The sequence below is a fragment of the Chrysemys picta genome, chromosome 13 (genome assembly GCF_011386835.1).
Source record: "Chrysemys picta bellii isolate R12L10 chromosome 13, ASM1138683v2, whole genome shotgun sequence".
NCBI classification, from domain to species: Eukaryota; Metazoa; Chordata; order Testudines; family Emydidae; genus Chrysemys; species Chrysemys picta.
This window is the reverse complement of record NC_088803.1, coordinates 49,931,733-49,941,039: the sequence shown is the minus strand read 5'-3', so window position 1 is coordinate 49,941,039 and position 9,307 is coordinate 49,931,733.

Genomic DNA, 9,307 nt, shown 5'->3' with positions numbered 1-9,307 from the left:
TCACCAAATAGAATTTTAACACATATGGATGAATAGAAAACATATGGCATCAAATTAATCCCTAGTGTGACACCATTGGCTTTACTAGGGGTTACTCAGGGATGAATTTTGGCTCATCCATTTCGCGGACCTGTACTTCTAACAGATCAGTGTTGTAGTAATCGCCCTTTGAATGCCCTAAAAGTTTATTCTTTTTTTTTAACCCGGTCGTTCCTTTAATAGGTCTTCAGTTAAGGTGGTTAGAAGATGTGTCCAGCCAGAGTCCTTTTAACTCAGCACCCATGAATTCATAAACAAAGCCTTGGCTTTTGCCAACTCACGTATGTGCACAGCTGCCAGATAAAATCTGATGTGGTTTCCTGATACTACTGGACATTTACTGCCGTATAAACAATCCAACCGGATAGATGTCCAACATGATATAAACAGCATTAAGACAGTACTGCGCGGATATCTCCCATTCTCTCTCCAACTTGACCTACATCAGGAATCAAGAGGGGACTCTAGCCTCTTGTGAGTGTGTATCTGAGCAGCTTGTGTTGGCATTAGCGGGCGTTATGCACACAGCTCCCCTGTGCTTCAAGAATGTCCCTAACTAAATGAATTTTCACATCTCTCTGTTATCCTCCCCTCCTCGAATTAAAAAGATTGCATTGGATATAGAAACATCTGCATTGGCTGCTTCTTGGATTGCTACCGCATCCGATTGTACCGTGCAATTTTATTCTGTACAGTCTCTTTCATATCAAGGGTATCTCAAAAGGCTTTAAGGAGTTAAGGAATAAGGTAGCAATATAATAATAGCAAAGGAAGTGAGAAATGAAGGAGACAAGCATTAGATTTTCAGAGGAGATCTGAATATAGGTGAAGAGTTGCTGTATTTTGCTATGGGACGTCTGCTCTGAATGGCAGAAGCTGCAGCGGAGAAGGTACTTGGCACCAGCAGAGTTGTGAGTATCTGATAATCTAGCCAGTGCTAGATGAGCAAAGGGAGCAGGGAGGGGAGTAGGGAGAAAGACAGAGGCAAGCACCATTAGGTGGGGAGGCTAAAGGTTAGAAGGGCAATTTTGAATTGCATCTTGAAATGCTGGGGGAGTCAATGGAGTTGTTTCAAGACAGGAGTATTATGGTTATGTTTTAAGGGGGCTGTGGTAGAGATAGTCATTTGGTCAATTGTACAGCCATGGGGAAATCCGGGAGCCATCTGTCAAACTCAACTCATTCATCGTGCAGTTTTGACCACCTCACTTGCACTCCGTCCACCATCCCCATTGTTTTCCCTGGGATTTAGTCTAACATCCCAAATCTTTGCCTTAAAAAAATCAACCTGCTACTAAAAAAAAGAGTCTTTCTTTCCCCCACATGTGAATTTTCCCATTTTTCCCTCCCCACTCCCTGGAAAAAAAAATGCTGGCCTGAGGTTCAAGATGGGCAATATTCAGTCCTATGCCCATGTCTTCTTAAGGCCTGATATCACATGGCTCTCTGGGCTCTGGAGTTTTATACCACTGGGAAGGGAAGATTCCCAATAGACCACACAACATTTCCGTTTAGGCCTCGAAGGGCCCCAGGGATTCAAAAATGTGACATGTTAATGTCTGAAAAAGCTATTTTAGGTCATTTTTAGAGATGTTCACATCCACTGGTTTTAATTTCTCCCTCCCTGTTGGCTGACTTTGCAGGCAGAGGAGTATGAGAAATATACCCAATGCATTTGTTAAAAACCCATTCCCTAAAGAGATTTCGAACTCAGGTTTCTATAAAGCATGTGGTGTTGAGAGTATGCAATGGCCTGGGATGGTATCAAGCTGTGTATAAAGGTGAGCTCTGTAATGCAGCCATCACAAACGCACGCCAATAAAGCTTTTATGCCCCTCCGTGTCCTCATGCGTTCCCAGCTTCTTTCATCCTATGGGTCAGATTCTCTGCTGAGACACAAAGGGGCCAGGAAGGAACTGGATCCAGCCAGCTAAGAATTGCCCCAGCATGGGGAAGCTGTTGGCTAGCACAGAGCTCATATAGCTACTTCCTGAGCCACCACCATCCCTGCAGCTCCAGCACAGTAGGTATATCATTGTTGAGAGGGGACATATCTGGAACACGCTATGCTCTGGTTATGCCCAGCTGGCATATGGGGACTGTTGCCGGCTGATGTAATATAGAGCAGACCCCAGGCTGCTCCACCTATATGGCGCTCCTGAATGGTGCAGATCTAGACCGAGAATCGGGGAGCTGGCTCCCTGACAGCCCCCACTCCCTGCTATGCTGAATTTGGGCCTATCCGTTTCTCCATGGATTGATAATACACACAGACGTTGTACTCCTCTCCCCATAGATTCTTTAACAGCAATGGCAGATTAAAGCAGGATCATCTCTAGGTCACCTAACCAGATGCTGGCATCTTTAGGGGGGTTTCCCCGCCCCCCCATAACTGCGGATTTCACTCTCCAGGTTTCAGGCAGCACTATCCCAACATGGAATAGTCTCATGGAATATTTTCCTCCCCCTCAAGCCCTTCATCCATTCCAGCATAAACCCTCCCACCAGGGAGTCTAGCCATCCATCAGTGGAAGATGTTTAGCCATCATCCCTCCCTGTTTCTGAGCATTACAGGACTTCCTCAGAAGCACAGCTCAATTCCCTGCAGTGGCCTCATATCCTTCAGGGGCTGCACAGGTGAATTCTCGACCCAGATGCTGCGTTGCTCGTCAGATACACAGAGCTCTATTTTAGACAGTCAAAGAAAAGCCTTCCTCTCTGCAGTCCGCCGTCACAAAGGGAAGAATGGGCACTTGGGCAGGTGGAATTTAAACAGGGAAAGGCCCCCCCACACACACACACACCCCCAGTGTGTTGGAGCTGCAGGTCGGGGATCCACGCCTCCCCACAGTCTATAAGAGCAGCTGATGTAAAACGCAGGCGCATCGGTTCCATGAATGTAGCACTTGGCGAGGATGCTGATTGTTGATGCTACACAGCATCACCATGGCAACCAGCTTCCGCCTTTGCTGCTCTCTCTTCTCTATGCACCGCCTGTGGGAAGCTGGAGTGAAGTTGCATGGTCCCCTGGTTGTCTCAGGTGGGCTGCTGACATCTCGGCCCAAAGATGTTTGCTTGCCGGGGGCTTTGGAGTCTTGTAACTTGCCAGCATTTCACGAGAGCAGTGCAGGCATCACTCGCCCTTCACGTCTGCCCTTGGGGTGGTAATTTGGTGTCTAGAGCCAGATTTCCCCCCCTTCCCTCTGGAAGGGGGACGGAGTAAACCCAGCCTCCTGCTGTGCTAGGATGAGGATCATAATGACAAACAGTAGGTTAAAGAGTCAATGAGTCTCTGCTGGCAAAGCTGTTTCAGGGAAGTCAAGGATCTGTCTCCTACCAACTCTCTCCCATCAATGATTTCCTCTATTTTCTGTGCCTTGTGCTACAGAAGCATGTCTCCTGTCTGCATGCAGATGAGCGGTCTATTGACGAGAGATCAGCACCAGTCCACCAGTGCATCTCCATCCTTAAAACTCCCAGCATGGACCTGATTATCTACCCTACTGTCCTGAAGCTCATTCTGATTTTACAAACCGTTGCATTGCTTTGCTGCCACGGCCTACAGAATTCTGGGCCCTGAGGGATGGAAGAGGTTTAGAAAGCTCTGCCAAAGTTCCCAAAGGCTTCGATTCTCTTTGATGATACAGACCCAATTTATTCATGTTTCTCTCCCTTTCCCAAGGGGAGTCATTGATTCAGTGTACAAATTGCATCATCTTCACTGCCTTTTAAACCACATGTTCCTGCTGCAATGGGTGAGGGTGCTGAATGCCCTGTCCTCCCTAGAGACATTTATTTTTTAATGGCACCAAATGCTAAGTCCTCAAAACACCATCTCTTCCCCCAGGTGTGATCTTTGTGTGTTAAATGATGAAGGGCTTATTCAAGCCACCCAGTTTCCATCGAAAGAGGAGCAAATAATCCCCAGAAACGCACTGGCTGCCTGGCACATTCAACTTGTTATTAGAAAATGGAAGTTATTAAAATGAAAAGGTCATTACTTCTACATATACACAGAGACAACCTCACCGGTAGCCAAAGCAGAAAGCAAGCATTCACATCCAGGTTTTTGAGACATTTCATGATAAAGTTTAATTTTATCTGGCTCTGCCTGTAGATTACATTGCGCCAGGAAAGCACAAGCATTGCCTGGAGTCAGAAGGAGATGAAATTCTTGCTGCGCCTTCCTCCTCTCCTCTGACTGAACCAGGGAAGACAGTTCCAAAGGACTGAGAATATATGGAGTGATAGAGCATACTTCAAAGCATCTGGTGGATTTTACGTCTGCTTTATCCTAGAGGATTAAACCTGCTTGCTGTGCACACACTGAATATCCCCTCTCACCCCAACCCTTCTCTCTGTCTCCTGTCCACCTCTCCTTTGCATCACTTCTCTTCTGCCCTTAAGGGCCAGGTTATAGTCAGCCCTTGCCCTGCTATACAAGGAGGAAGGGGACTCGTGTCCTTGTGCTCCTGCAGCCACTAGCCTCCCCAAAAAGGCCAGAGGAGATAGGGCCGTGTCCTTGCCCCTTCTCAGCATCATCAGCAGAGCTTGAGAAGTGATGGTCCCAGCTCAGGAACTGGACTCTGAGCTCATGTTCCCGCTAGACTGATCCCTGGGGAAATTATATTTGCAGTGAGTGCTTCCCAAATTGATCAGTTTAGGAAGAGAAATGTTCCCCCTCTTTGCTTCTCAGCAATGGTGTTACTCCTTTCATCGCTTCTTGGGCAGTGGGTTCTATAGGACACCCTTTGAGATGGATGGCCACCAGGACATAGGAGTCATGGTCCATCGGCACTGGAGAGGTACAATCCTCAACCCTTTGTTCAGCACTGAAAGCGGGTGCATCATTGAACATACTGGCAGAGGACCAGCTCCCACATAGACATCTGCTAACACAGTCACCTCTGCAGAACCCCAGAGTCAGGGCCAAAGTATGTAATGTCTTATACTGCCCTCTGGAGAAAGAAGATCAGACCTGCCAGAGTGTATGTGGCCTGTGTCTGATCTAGAGAGGGTGGAAACCCTAATGCTCCCTCAGTTAACAGAGATGATCCTTTAGCTCCTGAGGGAAAATCCTTTGTCTTTGGAGCTAGCAGTCCAGAGTCCTGCCCCCAATGACGCTAGTTTTTTTTGGTTTTCTTTAAAAAAACCTTTTCATTAAGGCAAAGTTACAATGAAAAATGTAACATACTAATTCGTGTATTACTTATTCAGGATCAGGTTAATATTCAAAGAACCTGGCTAATGATTCTGGCTTGCTGGCTGGGAAGCCCTCCTCCTCTGAGTATGCTTAAAAGGGTGACTACATTTCTAAATACCTGTCCTCATTTTAGCGCTTCTGTTGTGTGCGTACTTGGGGTGAAAGCTTTTCCATTACAAGGACAGTCCATATTTTACCATACCACAATGCCATTGGAGGAGAAATCACACAATGTGCAATTCAAAGTCTCGCTGCTAACAATAATACATAAATAAAAAAAAGTGTTGTTCTGTTTAAAATATAGATCCTTTTACTGGACCATTAAGTAAGCAGGTCAGGGGATCTCTAGGGAGTTGGCATTTTGTCATAAGTTGAATCCCTTGAATAATTTCCAGGCAAAATCATCCGATTCTTGGACATAACCACCATATATGCAAGTATGTTCCTTTACCTGCAACCCCTCCAATGGAGCACTTCCCTAGTAACCAAAATCTGGATCTTAACTGGAGTCAAATGCCATCTCTGCAATATTTTATACCAATTTTCTGTACGAGCGATACAAATTGAAGATGTGTATCCTCTTTCCCATGTAGAAACCCACTCATCCAGGCCAATTTCTTTCTCCAAATCCCTGTACTATATTTTCATCAGGGTTGTTTTCTTAACATCTTTTTCAGTCAAAATTGTATATCTCTTAGAAATTCAACCTCTGTTTCATCTGGCTCCTGGATAAACTCCTGAACGAGCTAGCGGTCTAAAGTTGCAGATAGGGGCCTAAAGACATTCAAAAAGCTGGCCCAAGAGCTGTAATAAGAAGGATAGAATAGTTATGCGCAGCTGTCTCCACCCTGCTTAGTTAGCACCAATAAAGCTAGTGGAGCAGTTTGGTGGAACGGGGAAGAATTTCCAGAAGGGCTGCTCCATGACATGAATGAAACCACGTTGGGTTGTAAACCTGTATGAGGCCTGCACCGAGCATTGAATATGGTCTCTGCTGGAGGAATCAGACACTGTGCTTTATTCAAGTGTATCCTCTTTCACAGAGATGTCATCACTCTCACTTGTGTCATGCGCTCTTCGCTTTGTCGATGACCGGCCTGCATGCCTTTCAGAAGCAAGGAATGGAGGGCGGGGGATATTAGCTAATGGGGCACAGTAATACCCAATCTGTGTTCTTGGCATCACAGCAGTACCTCTGCACTGAACAGAGATGGTATGTGCTGAAGTGGCGCAGAAGTTAAAGCAACCTTCATAACTGACAATATAACTGTCGGCGAAGAAGAGTTGGCATTGGATATGGAGTCCAGCTGGCTGGGCTGCTGGTGTTTTTCTAAGAACTTGATTTCACGTCAGAAGTTTATTTTTAAATTCCTGGCTCCAGTTTGCTGGTATCAACAGCACACAATGATTTCAGCCATTCAAAATATTCCATAATTCTCCCCTCCTTTGCCCCTCATTTCACGGCCCCCGCCCTCAATACTGAAATGCCTGTACAAACTGAAAATGGTTTGGCAGAGTTGTTGGTCTAGCCTCTTAAAGGGCTTTATGAACCCTCCACCTGTTTGGTAGGAATTGGACACTCCCATCCGTTTACCACACAACGCTATTTCCATTTGCTGGATTATTGATGAGCCATCATTATTCATTTAGCTCTAATACATTTATTATTTACTACGTGTTCAGTGCAGTACAAGACACAAAATAAAGGCAGTCCTTGCCCCAAAGAGCTTATAGTCTAAAAGACAGACCATTAGAAGGACATGCACTGGGAAATCAAAAGACGGGAGTAACAGAGATCATCCTCATTATTATGATGATAATTATTTAATTATAAATTCACTTCGTGTGGGCGTCATTGAAGGCACGCAGCCACTACAGTTTGGAGGATGGTATAGGGGCCTGGGTAGAATAGAGTAGAATGAAGAACTGAGCTTTTAGGAGAGAATTTTCATGAGGAGGATGTAGTGGGTTGAGCACTGGTCTAAAGATTTGTTATATTCTGTATACTCAGATGGGAATTACACCTCTATCCGATATAACGCTGTCCTCAGGAGCCAAAAAAATCTTACTGCGTTATAGGTGAAACCGCATTATATCGAACTTGCTTTGATCCGCCGGAGTGCACAGCCCCGCCCCCCTGGAGCGCTGCTTTACCGCGTTATATCCGAATTCGTGTTCTATTGGGTCGCGTTATATTGGGGTAGAGGTGTACCTCAAACACACAGTGCATTTACTGTATTTACAGCAAATAGTAAATGCTGGTGTTTTTAATGGTGTTCATTAAAGAATTCCTTCTGGAGCCTGTCTGTGTCCAGTTGGGTTTTCCACAACTGAGGATCAAGATTTCTTCCCTCCCAGTTCTTTTGCTACAGGTGATCAAAGATCCATGGAGATCTGCAGGAGGCAATAGGATTGACCCCGTCAGTGCCACAGTGTCAATGGCTGTGGTTAATGAGCTTAGTAGATCTACTTCAGTGGTTTTCAACTGTTTCCATCCTAGCACCTGTTTTTGCATACCAGGATCACGTCATATAGTTAGGATCCCTCTCCCACTTAGTAAGATGGGAATCCTTGAGTTGAGAATCCTTGTTCTATTCAATGGCCTTTCAATGTTCTAGTGGAGAGGAGTTGCCTGCAAGGAAGGTTTGGAAGTTGTCTGGCTCCATGAGCTTCTCAGGGTAGTTCATTGTGGTTGCTGTTTCTTGCCTGGAGACCAGGCGGGCACTGAGCTGAGCCTGGAGGGGTTGCTCAGTCCAGGATAGGTTCTGGGTTGGTGTTGTGTGTGTGTGTGTGTATTCCTCATAACCACGTCCTTTCCAGTAATTAGGCTCAGGGCTAGACCTGCTCTGTATGTGACCAACTTTGTGTGTCACTAGCCAAGCTGAATATTGGGTTTAGGTGTATAATGCAATTTCAATATATTTTCTACCCCTCGTCAGCAATATTTTACTGTTAATACCCTCAAAACCAGTCCCTACTTATAATTTATCTAGAGGGGCTATAGTAACAAGAAGGCAAAGGCCTTTTAGCATCATGAGTGACTATGCTACTCTTGAGTTGTCATAATGAGCGAGACACAGCATGCATAGAGTGAAACAGAATTTGCCCTTTCTGTAAGGCTGTGTACCTGGGAGGTAAGCATTCAGCATTTCATGATGAGGTATCAATATAACCCTATGTGAGGAGAAGATGGTCTAGAGAGCCGCTACTACACAGCTTCTCATTCACCCTGCTCCCTGAGTTTTTGGGAGCCCCTTTCTGCACAGACCGGCACCAATGGAGGCATTGCAGCATCTGGGACCAGTGGGGAGGATAAAGGAATAGCTACTGTCCCTACACATAGGCATGGGGAGACTTGCAGGTGCCTATCGCTACCCTCCACGTTGAGTTGCAGAAGGTAGCATGAGGCCCTGCATCTGGGCAGATCCTGACACTGCAGGCATATAAGAACATAAGAACGGCCGTACCAGGTCAGACCAAAGGTCCATCCAGCTCAGTATCCTGTCTACCGACAGTGGCCAATGCCAGGAGCCCCAGAGGGAGTGGACCAACAGGCAATGATCAAGTGATCTCTCTCCTGCCATCCATCTCCATCCTCTGACAAACAGAGGCTAGGGACACCATTCCTTACCCATCCTGGCTAATAGCCATTAATGGACTTAACCACCATGAATGTATCCAGTTCTCTTTTAAACGCTGTTACAGTCCTAGCCTTCACAACCTCCTCAGGCAAGGAGTTCCACAAGTTGACTGTGCTGTTGCTGCACCTCAATCCTAATCTATAGCACTCCAGATAGAATATGTCAGCCCCGGACTTTCTTTGACTGGAGACTGTAAGTTATCTTGAATGATTCTGAACTGTGTGGTGACGGTTTTGTGATACAGATAAGTGCCCACTAGAGAGTACATGGAAACTAACAAAGTAGTGTCACCTGAGATCCAAATACGTTCTGAACGCAGGGATCTAGATGGGAGAAGCTAGAGCATTCAACCTGCTACTGGATGTCATGGGGTTTGTATTCCTGAACATTTAAACGTGTTTTTGCAAAATTACTTTTCATAGAA